The following is a 12,349-nucleotide window of genomic DNA, read 5'->3' as shown; positions in this document are numbered from 1 at the left end:
GCATCAGGAAAACCAGAACAGGAGGGCGTTCCTTTTCCTACCTCGCAGCCGCCGCCTGCAACGCCCTCTCTCTCCACATCAGACAAACCACCTCCCTCCTCAGCTTCACCAAGGAACTGAAGATATGGCTTTTTTAAGAACCACCTCACTGGTAAACGCTGTGCTCCCCCCCCCAGTGCCTTGAGACCCTAAAAGGGTGAGTAGTTGTCCTATACAAGCACTGATTGATTGATTGATTGATTGTAATGGACTAATCCCTTCCCCTAGCTCCCTAGTTCTCTAATTCCGCTCATGCACAAGCAGTGGAGCCTCACCTTTCAAACCTCTCTATCCTCCTTCACACAAGAACTGAGGAGGCCTTTGCTGCCTCTATATTCTCTGCACAAGTTAAGGAGCCTGGTCCTCCAGGTCATCTCTTTTGTACGTCACATATGGGCTGTGGTGCTTGGCCTACAGGGCCTCAGTTTCATCCCTCACTCATGGGCATCAGAGCCTGGCCTCTGGGGTCTCTGATTCCCCCCTCACACACTGCCTTCAGTGCCTGCCCCCCAAGCTTTATTTTCCTTCTCTCTGGTACTGGTACTGCTGAGTCAATCCCCTCAGAGTCTGTTCTTTCCCAAGACAATGACTGCAACATTTGGCCTCTCAGGGTTTTGGTTTATGTGATCCCTAGTTCACTAGCTACAAAATATGATCTATCAACAGAATTTGATACTCTGCACCACCACATGATACTACAAAGACTCCATAGTCTGAGAATATGGGAAAATGCTCTAAAGAGGATTGTCTCCTACCTACAAGAACAGGCAATGCCGGGTATACCTACCACCTTTCACATCGGTCCCTACACTCAACACTGTGGCATCTCTCACAGGCCCTTCAGATGTGCTCTAGTATTCAACATCTACTTAACCTCACCTGTTATAACTAAGGAGATGATACTCAAGTCAGCCTAAAATTAGATGACTCAGAATGCTTCTACAGATCCAAACTTGATTACTATCCTTGCACAAGAAATGCATGGATGATGAACAACCATCTAAAGCTCAACACTGCAAAAACAGAGATCATGACCTGCGGACAATTCAAAAACACCAACTATGTATTCATACTTATCCTTGATGACACTTGTCGAGAAGGTAAAAAAAAACATCCACTGCATAATAAAAACAATGCAAAACATCTTCCCTTACCTTGGATAGCATCATAAGCATGAACTATTCTCAAATTGTAATCTCTAAGCTTGACTATGCCAACACCTATATCTTGTGGTCCGGGTTCACCGTATGCAAAATACACCTAAGCACTGCCACGAGTCCCCGTCTCTGCCTCTACCCAACAGAACACACAACTCCAGTCTTTCAGTATTGTCACTGGTACCTGTCATAGAAGAGCAACGTTCAAGGCACTACACGGGATCATGCAGCCTCCAAGGTTAAATTCAATCCATACAAACAGGATAGGACACTGCGTCTCGGGCTTGCACCGTGCATCATCACACCGCCTTTCAGTAAGGACGCCCAAGTAGACACTGCTTTCTCAGCAGGCCCAAGCTCTGAAACTCACTACCAGCCAAGATTCAAAGCATTCACAAGCATTTATACTTCAGAATATAGCAGAAAATATGGCTATTTCCATGATAACTAGCGACCTGATTTAGAGTTTGGTGGATGGGGTTACTTTGTCACAAATGTGACGGGCATCCCATCTGCAGTACACTGATCCCATTATGACCTATGAGACTTGTAATACAGTGGAATCAGGCCCTGAATCATGCCAATAACCTGAGCTAGAAGCCAGATTAATAATAGTTCCTTAATCACAATCTAGAGACAAAAGATATATAACAGGCCAATAAGCACACAACAGTCTATGTTGGGTAAGTTATGAAGCGCTGTCCTGGGTTTAGCCTGGGTATTATATAGTGATGTCAAGTCAAACATAAACTCCTCGGCCTCCATGAATACTAATACCATAACCTGCAATGGTCAGGCAGTGAAGCGTAGTTCATATAGGCTGCATATTAGCTCTCTTATACTGTATGACCCTCTTCATCTTCGCTGATGCACCGTCTGCAGAGTGGGGTGCCTTTGGGTTTTAGTTCCTCCCCTGATACTCTGGCTTCTGGCTGCAGAGTGCAGCACCTCTGCATCTCTGCTCCTTCAATGATACACTGTGCGCAGAGTGTAGCCGTTCTGTGTCTCTGTTCCTCCTCTAGGACACTGTCTGCAGCTTCTGGGTTTCTGTTCTTCTTCTGATACTCTAGCTGCAGAGTGCAGCACCTCTGGGTCTATGTTCCTCTCCTGATACTCTGGCTGCAGAGTGCAGCACCTCTGGGTCCTTGTGCCTCTCCTGATACTCTGGCTGCAGAGTGTGCCATTTCTGCATCTCAGTGTCTCTCCTGATACTCTGTTGTCTGCAGAATGTGCTACCGATGTGTCAGTAGGTCTCTGTGTCCCTCCGGATACTATGGCTGCAGAGTGTGGCCCGCTGCATCTTTGTTCCTTTCTTTCTAACCTGTGTGCAGAGTGCAATGCATCTGGGTTTGCACTGTTGCAGGATGTGGCCCCTGTCCACTTCTTCTGATCCACTGCCTGGAGAGTGTGGAACATCTGCATCTCTCCTGATACTCTGTCTGCACTGTGCGGTACCTCTGCATCTGTCTTGATTCTCTGTCTGCAGTGTGTGGCACCAATGCATCTCTACTGATGCACTGTCTGCTTAATGTGGCACCTCTGTATCTCTCCTGATAAACTGTCTAAAGAGTGAGGCACCTCTGGGTTCTTTGTGCCTCACCTGAAACTCAAGTTGCAGCATGCAGTACCTTCACATATCTCTGTCAATGCCTCCTCTGATACACTGCCTGCACACTGTGGCATCTCGGCATCTCTCTTCATACACTGCCTGCACACTGTGGCATCTCGGCATCTCTCTTCATACACTGCCTGCAGATTGTGGCATCTCTGCATCTTTCTTCATACACTGTCTGCAGAGTGTGGCACATCTGCATCTCTCCTGATAAACTGTCTACAGAGTGTGACTCCTCGGCATCTCTCTTCATACAATGTCTGCAGAGTGTTACATCTCTATCTCTCTGGATGCACTGTCTGCAGAGTGTGGCACCTCTGCATCTCTCCTCATACACTGTCTGCAGAGTGTGGCACCTCTGCATCTCTCCTCATACACTGTCTGCAGAGTGTGGCACCTCTGCATCTCTCCTCATACACTGTCTGCAGAGTGTGGCTCCTCTGCATCTCTCTCCATAACTTTTCTGCAGTGTGTGGCATCTGTGCATCACTCCAGCTGCACTGTCTGCAGAGTGTGGCACCTCTGCATCTCTCCTCATACACTGTCTGCAGATGTGGCAGGTCTGCATCTCTCTTCATACACTGTCTGCAGATTGTGGCACATCTGCATCTCTCCTGATAAACTGTCTACAGAGTGTGACTCCTCGGCATCTCTCTTCATACAATGTCTGCAGAGTGTTACATCTCTATCTCTCTGGATGCACTGTCTGCAGAGTGTGGCACCTCTGCATCTCTCCTCAAACACTGTCTGCAGAGTGTGGCACCTCTGCATCTCTCCTCATACACTGTCTACAGAGTGTGGCACCTCTGCATCTCTCCTCATACACTGTCTGCAGAGTGTGGCTCCTCTGCATCTCTCTCCATAACTTTTCTGCAGTGTGTGGCATCTGTGCATCACTCCAGCTGCACTGTCTGCAGAGTGTGGCACCTCTGCATCTCTCCTCATACACTGTCTGCAGATGTGGCAGGTCTGCATCTCTCTTCATACTCTGTCTGCAAAGTGTGGCTCCTCTGCATCTCTCCTCATACACTGTCTGCAAAGTGTGGCTCCTCTGCATCTCTTCTGATACACTTCCTATAGAGTCTGACACCTTCACCTCGCTCCTGATACACTCTCTGCAGAGTGTGACACCTCTGCATCTCTCCTCATACACTGTCTGCAGATGTGGCAGGTCTGCATCTCTCTTCATACTCTGTCTGCAAAGTGTGGCTCCTCTGCATCTCTCCTCATACACTGTCTGCAAAGTGTGGCTCCTCTGCATCTCTTCTGATACACTTCCTATAGAGTCTGACACCTTCACCTCGCTCCTGATACACTCTCTGCAGAGTGTGACACCTCTGCATCTCTCCTCATACACTGTCTGCAGATGTGGCAGGTCTGCATCTCTCTTCATACTCTGTCTGCAAAGTGTGGCTCCTCTGCATCTCTCCTCATACACTGTCTGCAAAGTGTGGCTCCTCTGCATCTCTTCTGATACACTTCCTATAGAGTCTGACACCTTCACCTCGCTCCTGATACACTCTCTGCAGAGTGTCACACCTCTGCATCTCTCCTCATACACTGTCTGCAGATGTGGCAGGTCTGCATCTCTCTTCATACTCTGTCTGCAAAGTGTGGCTCCTCTGCATCTCTCCTCATACACTGTCTGCAGATGTGGCAGGTCTGCATCTCTCTTCATACACTGTCTGCAGATTGTGGCACATCTGCATCTCTCCTGATAAACTGTCTACAGAGTGTGACTCCTCGGCATCTCTCTTCATACAATGTCTGCAGAGTGTTACATCTCTATCTCTCTGGATGCACTGTCTGCAGAGTGTGGCACCTCTGCATCTCTCCTCATACACTGTCTGCAGAGTGTGGCACCTCTGCATCTCTCCTCATACACTGTCTACAGAGTGTGGCACCTCTGCATCTCTCCTCATACACTGTCTGCAGAGTGTGGCTCCTCTGCATCTCTCTCCATAACTTTTCTGCAGTGTGTGGCATCTGTGCATCACTCCAGCTGCACTGTCTGCAGAGTGTGGCACCTCTGCATCTCTCCTCATACACTGTCTGCAGATGTGGCAGGTCTGCATCTCTCTTCATACTCTGTCTGCAAAGTGTGGCTCCTCTGCATCTCTCCTCATACACTGTCTGCAAAGTGTGGCTCCTCTGCATCTCTTCTGATACACTTCCTATAGAGTCTGACACCTTCACCTCGCTCCTGATACACTCTCTGCAGAGTGTCACACCTCTGCTTCTCTCCTAATACAATGTCTGAAGAGTGTTGCACCTCTGCATATCTCTGCATACTCTGCCTGCAGAATGAGCACCTCTGCACCTCTTCTGATACAGTGTATGAAGACTATGACACCTCTACATCTCTCCTCATACACTGTCTGTAGAGTGTGACACCTCTGCATCTCTTCTGATACACTGGCTGCAGAGTGAAGCACCTCTGCATCTCTCCTGATTCACTTCCCGTACAGTGTGATACCTCTGCATCTCTCCTGATTCACTGTCTGCAGAGTGTCTCATCTCTGCATCTCTTCCGATACAGTGTCTGCAGAGTGTGGCACCTTTGCCTCTCTCCTGATCCTCTGCAGAGTGAGGCACCTCTGCATATCTCCTGATAAACTGTCTGCAGAGTATGACACCTGTGCCTCTCTCCTGATACACTGTCTGCAAACCGTAGCACCTCTCCATCTCACTTCATACACTGTTGGCAGAGTGAGGCACCTCTGTGTTTCTTCTCATACATGGTCTGCAGAGAGTGGTGCTTCTGCATCTCTCCTGATACATGGTCTGCAAAGTGTATCACATCTACATCTCTCTTGATGTGTTGTCCTGCACAGTGTGACACCATTGCATCTCTCCTCGTGCACTGTCTGCAGAGTGTGGCCCCTCCGTGCCTCTCAATGTACACTGTCTACAGAGTGTGGCAGATGTGCGCCTCTACTGAAACACTATCCGCAGAATGAGGCAACTCTGTGTCTTTCCTGACGCACTGCCTGCAGAGTGTGATACCTTTGCATCTCTCATGATGAACTGTCTGCAGAGTGTGGCATATCTGGATCACTCGTCATACACTGTCTGCAGAGTGAGGGACCTCTACATCTCTCCTGATACACTGTCTGCAGAGTGTGACTCCTCTGCATCTCTCCTGATACACCACAGAGTGTGACACCTTCACCTCGCTCCTGATACACTCTCTGCAGAGTGTGGCACCTCTGCATCTCTCCTCATACACTGTCTGCAGAGTGTGTCTCCTCTACATTTCTACTGATACACTGTCTGCAGTGTGGGGCACCTCTGTATCTCTTCTGATACACTATCTGCATAGTGAGGCACCGCTGCATCTCTCCTCATACACTGTCTGCAGTGTGGGGCACCTCTGCATCTCTCCTCATACACTGTCTGCAGAGTGTGGCACTTCTGCATCTCGTCTGATACAATGCAGAGTGTGTCACCTCTACATCTCTCCTGATACACTTTCTGCAGAGTGTGACACCTCTGTCCCTCTCCTCATACACTTTCTGCAGAGCCTGCCACCTATGAATCTCTCTTCATACACTGGCTGTAGAGAGAGGCACATCTGCATCTCTCCTCATGCACTGGCTGCAGAGTGTGGCAGGTCTGCATCTCTCACGACCCACTGCAGTGTGTGGCACCTCTGGATCTTTGTTCCTCTTCTGATACTCAGGCTTCAGCTTGTGGCACCTCTGCATTGCTGCTCACCCCCAATACTCTAACCCCACAGTCGGCATCCCTGTTCCCCTCATGACACTGTAGCTGCAGAGTGCTGCACCTCTGGGACTCAGTGTCTCTCCTGATGCTCTGGCTGCAGCGTGCTGCATCTCTGGGACTCTGCATCGCTCCTGATACTCAGGTGCAGAGTGCTGCACCTCTGGGACTCTTTTTGTCTCCTGACACTCTGGCTGTAGAGTGCTTTACCTCTGGGACTCTGCCTCTTCTAATACTCTGGCTGCACAGTGTGGCACCTCTGGGTCTCTGTGTCTCTCCTGATACTCTGGCTGCACAGTGTGGCACCTCTGGGTCTCTGGGTCTCTTCTAATACTCTGGCTGCAGAATGTGGCCCCTCTGGGTCTCTGGGTCTCTCCTGATACTCTGACTGCACAGTGTGGCACCTCTGGGTCTCTGGGTCTCTTCTAATACTCTGGCTGCAGAATGTGGCCCCTCTGGGTCTCTGGGTCTCTCCTGATACTCTGACTGCACAGTGTGGCACCTCTGGGTCTCTGTGTCTCTCCTGATACTCTGGCTGCAGAATGTGGCCCCTCTGGGTCTCTGGGTCTCTCCTGATACTCTGACTGCAGAGTGTGGCACCTATGGGGCTCTGTGTCTCTCCTGATAGTCTGACTGCAGAGTGTCGCACCTCTGGGGCTCTGTGTCTCTCCTGATAGTCTGACTGCAGAGTGTGGCACCTCTGGGGCTCTCCTGATACTCTGGATGCAGAATGTGGCCCCTCTAGGACTCTGTGTCTCTCCTTGTACTCGGCTGCACAGTGCACCTCTGGGTCCCTGGTTCCCTCTAACTCTCATTTCAAAGCTCTGCCCCTCTGCCTCTCACTTCCTCCTCTGACACTAGTACTTGAAATAGACAAATATAAGTTCATGATTCACTATTTACTGCCCCAAAGCACTTTAAATCATCATTCTTTATCCAGTAGATGTATTTATACATAAATGACTCTGTTTTGTTTTGTTTTAATAATGTCACTGTTTTAAAATGTTTTATGGTTCAAAATGCAAGCCAGGCCTTCTGCAGTGTTAATACATAGAGGGGCTTGCTGCTCTCCCCACTGGTAATGAATATGGATGCGCATAGTGAATTATGACTGAGACCTGTTGCAGAGATGCACTCTCACACCCAGGCTGATTGGTCAGTGCTCTTGCAGGACCTTCCACTCAGGCCCCCGGATAGAGCCTATGGCCTGATCTAGAACTCAGCGGACGGGTTCACCTGTCACAATGTCGATGGATATCTTGTCCGCCAAAATCTAAATCTCATAGGAATTAAGGGGGTTTTGATTATGGATGACGAAAAGTGGTTAACATTGTGACGGAGTAACCTATCCGCTAATATCTAAATCAGCCTCTATATCTCTTTTATTCATGAGACAACAGGAACAGGCTGTTTTTATTCCATGTTGATTTGGCGCTGCACACAATGCAGCCCATTAGTGAAGTTGGCACCTCTGCAAAGTGCCAGCTGGGAGCATTGCACAAAGGAGGTTTCCATAAGAATGCTAGACTGCCCACACTGCCCACTGGAGGGCCCCAACCATCATGCCCATCCAGCCCGTCAACAAAGGGACATTGTGTGTGTGTGCGCGCCCAATGATGAAGCATGTCACTATTAGAGTGAGTGGGGGTTACTTGTAAAAAACAATTTGCTTTTTTTTACCCTAAATAAATCATAGACACCAAACTATTTAGGTGTAGGAGCATTGGGTTATTGGTAGACGGATACTCATTTGTTTGGGTTTTTGTCATGGGAGAATATCCAACTGTTCCATAATAATCTTTAGGTTTCTCCTCCCTTCCCGGTGGTCTCTCCTTCCTCCATATGGGATTCCTCCTTCGTGTTAGTTGGGCACCAGCCCACCCCAGGTGGGGAAAAACATGGAATCCTGACACTGCGCCCATTCAGTCGATGGCTTCGTGGATGAGGCCCCCAACCTGGTCCCATTGGGATGGGGACTTTGGATGAAGTCCCACTACAGGGCACCTTGGGAAGGCCAACTCTCTTCATATGGGCGACTTAAAAGCCAGAGCACCTGCAGATGTCCTAAACCTAAGAGGCAATGAACTCACACTGTTCGCGAGATATGAACAAACATGGTAAGTTTGTAGAAAAACTGTGGTTGTTGGTTTCCGCCATTCTATTATTCTGTTGACTCCTTCCACATACTTTTATTTTGGTGAAATCCTCCAGCTTGAAGTCAATGCTGTAATGTGAACAGACTGTGCTTTAAAGAATGTATATAACAGGGGTTGTGACATCCAGTCAGTGGCATCGCCCTACCCTGGTAGGCAGAACACCAGAGATGGTTATGCTGACAACCGCAGACCTGAGATCTCAACCCTGCTTCACCACTTGAGCAAGGTGTGTGATCCTGGGCGCATCGCGGTATTAAACCCGCCATGCTGGTTCACAACCCCTCATAACTATGGTGAGAGGAGACCTCTCCTCTCACGCAGAAGGCAGGCAGGGTCATAGGCTTGTGGGCAGGACTGGGCAGAATGTTAATTAAGCAGGAGTGATCGGGCTGATTTCAGTAATTCTGCATTACTCTTTGATGCAGATTCCCCAATAATTACTAGGTTACTCCCTGCGTAATTGAGAGTAATTTGGGGAGGAAATCCTACCGCGAGGACACATTTAGCGAGTGCAAGTGCTATTCCTGTTCTGCTGCATTTAGTGCTGCTTCTTAGTGCAAAATCTATTCTCACATCCGTTTCAGATGTGAGGGTACGAAAATAGTGCTAAATGGCAATAGTACTTAGTGGGTAAATCCTACCCCAAAAGTACATCTAGCAAGAAGCTGCCAGTTCTCGCTATTCATGTTCTGTTGCTTTTCGCACTATTTCTTAGAGCAAAGTGCATCGCATGTCCATTTTGGATGAGAGGGGATATTTTTATGCAGAGAAATAGCACTAAATGCAGAATTACCCCTCTTGTGTAATTTGCAAAATCCTTAAATAATTCAGTGCTCCAAGGAAATGCGTAAGTTCTGCCCATCGCTAGGGTGGTCCGTGGAAGGGTGGGGCAACTAGTGTGGGAGGTTGTCACGGAGAACTTGACCACCCTGAACCGACCTCAAACTTCTGCCTGAGCATCACTCTGGTGCTGCAGGAGGAGGGGGTGCCTGGAGGGGGCGCACTTTGAAAACTCTACTTTGCTCTTTTTAGTTTGTTTGTGTTTTTCCCTGATTCCAGGGCTTGTGAAAAATGTGGATTTCAGTTCTCTAGCTCTTCGCCAGGGCTTTCAAATCACTTTCTGTTGCTAGAAATGGGTATTGTGTATGTTGTAATTATGAATTACTAATATTGTTATTCTAATACTGATAATATCAATAATAGCGATATTATCATTTCCACGAGTGCGCTGTGCGCGGGGGAGGGTGTCTGTTTGCAGACTTTTCATTGGTGCAAGTTACTGCTCGATGCCCTCCCGGCCTCCTGCTTCATCTCTCTCTGTGTGTCTCTTCCTCCCTAGATCTCTCTCTCGCTCTCTCTGTGTCTCTTCCTCCCTAGATCTCTCTCTCTCTCGCTCTCTCTGTGTCTCTTCCTCCCTAGATCTCTCTCTCTCTCGCTCTCTCTGTGTCTCTTCCTCCCTAGATCTCTCTCTCTCTCGCTCTCTCTCTCTCTCTCTCTCTCTCTCTCTCTCTCTCTCTCTCTCGCTCTCTCTGTGTCTCTTCCTCCCTAGATCTCTCTCTCTCTCGCTCTCTCTGTGTCTCTTCCTCCCTAGATCTCTCTCTCTCGCTCTCTCTGTGTCTCTTCCTCCCTAGATCTCTCTCTCTCTCGCTCTCTCTGTGTCTCTTCCTCCCTAGATCTCTCTCTCTCTCGCTCTCTCTGTGTCTCTTCCTCCCTAGATCTCTCTCTCGCTCTCTCTGTGTCTCTTCCTCCCTAGATCTCTCTCTCGCTCTCTCTCTCTCTCTCTCTCTCTCTGTCTCTTCCTCCCTAGATCTCTCTCTCGCTCTCTCTCTCTCTCTCTCTCTGTCTCTTCCTCCCTAGATCTCTCTCTCGCGCTCTCTCTCTCTCTCTCTCTCTCTCTGTCTCTTCCTCCCTAGATCTCTCTCTCGCTCTCTCTCTCTCTCTCTCTCTCTGTCTCTTCCTCCCTAGATCTCTCTCTCTCTCTCTCTCTGTCTTTTGCTCCCTAGATCTCTCTATCTCTCTCTCTCTCTCTTTCTGTCTCTTCCTCCCTAAATCTCTCGCTCTCAATCTCTCTCTAACTCTTCCCTTTGCCCTCGCCCTCTCTCTTTCGCCCCTCTCTCCCTCTCTTTCTCTCTCAACCTCTCACTCTCTCTCCCCCCCTACCTCTCTCTCTCTTCCCCCTCTCCCTCTCAATCTCTCTCTGTCCTTTCCTTTGTATCTGCCACTCATCCCTCTCTCTCTCTCTTTCTCAATCTCTCTCTCTCTCTCTGTCTCTTCCTCCCTAAATCTCTCTCTCCTACTCTAACTCTTCCCTTGCCCTCGCCCTCTCTCTCTCGCCCCTCTCTCCCCCCCTTTCTCTCTCTATTATCTCTCTCAATCTCTCCCTGCCTCTCTCCCCTCCCTACCTCTCTCTTCCCCCCCCTCTCTCAATCCCTATCCCTCTCCTTTCCTTCGTTTCTGCCACTCATCCCTTTCCCTCTCTCTCTCTCTCTCCTTCCCACTCTCTCTATCCTCCCTCTCTCCTCTTTCTCTCTCTCTCTGCCCTTCTCCGTCCCTTTCTTTCTGCCAGTACCACCTCTCTCTCTCGCTACCCTCTATCTCTCTCTCTCTCTCGTCTGCTGCGGTCACCCCCTCACCCCACTCTTTCCAGCCACTGCCTCTCTCCTCACATCTCCCAATGCTTCTCTCCCCAGTCCTCAGACGTGAGTTCTCCCCATGCCCCATTGCCCCAGATCTCGGTGGGTGCCCCATCTCACCCCTCCCTCCCTCCATCACCAACCTCCGCCCACCCCCTCCAGGAGACACTGATAACCTCCAAAGAGACCGCTCTGTTCGTAGGACAGTCTGCGGTTCTGCTGCGGGTGTGAATTCTGAGGGGGGGGGGGGGGGGGGGTGATGGTGCAAGGCTGTACGATGGACACCCTGGCCATGTGCGTGACATAAAGTGGCCCTTGGGGGGCGCTTGACGTGGCATCGTCCAGAACAGCAGCGAATGAATGAATAGACACATACACACATGCCTCTTCCACACTCGTCTCTCGGGCCCCCTCCACAGCTCTCCACCGCCTCCCTGACCCGACCCCTCCGTTTGTCGCATTATCTCTACCTGCCGCCCTGCCAGTCTGGGTGCCACCCCGAGGTGCCGTCTCCCTTCTATACCGCTCCATCCTTACTGGCCATGCGTCCCTCTCTCCTCCCTGCATCCCTCCCTCTCTCTCTCCTCTCACCACTCCGTGCCCCCTATTTCTAGCTCTGCCCCCCTCCCAAGCACCCTGTTGAGCTGTAAACACTCACCTTTATCCTCGTTGTCTCCTCCCGGTCCCTTTCTGCTCAAGACCCCCTGTGTGCGCTGCATCTCCTCTCCCCCACCCCTCAATTCTTGCCATCCATCCCTGGTCTCCCCTCCGCCCCCTCCCTTAGGCACTGCACCAAAATCCTTCTCTGCCGGATGCCCCGCCTCCCCCGGCGCCCCCACCCCGGTCCACAGCACACCGTTCCCAGCAGCACACCTCTCCTCCTCAGTGTGGCAACCTCCCACCCAAAACACTGCCCTCACCCCACCCACTCACCACCCTGCCCTCACCCCTGCCCCGAGGGTGCCCTGCCTCCCCCGGCGCCCCCACCCCGGTCCACAGCACACCGTTCCCAGCAGCACACCTCTCCTC

General features: G+C 50.2%; 1 protein-coding gene across 2 annotated transcripts in view; it reads right to left on the bottom strand.

Moving 5' to 3' along the window:
* LOC138303601 (rap1 GTPase-activating protein 1-like) overlaps positions 1–12,066 on the bottom strand; it is a 256,978-nt gene extending 244,912 nt beyond the window's left edge. For both annotated transcript variants that reach the window (XM_069242891.1, XM_069242892.1), the window contains exon 1: positions 11,979–12,066. The gene's annotated coding sequence lies outside the window, so the exon portion shown is untranslated. The remainder of the gene's footprint in view (positions 1–11,978) is intronic.
* Positions 12,067–12,349: the final 283 nt, after the last annotated feature.

This window comes from Pleurodeles waltl, chromosome 7, assembly GCF_031143425.1.
Source record: "Pleurodeles waltl isolate 20211129_DDA chromosome 7, aPleWal1.hap1.20221129, whole genome shotgun sequence".
NCBI classification, from domain to species: Eukaryota; Metazoa; Chordata; class Amphibia; order Caudata; family Salamandridae; genus Pleurodeles; species Pleurodeles waltl.
The sequence above is the reverse complement of the archived record's forward strand: the minus strand, read 5'-3'. Positions and strand labels throughout refer to the sequence as shown.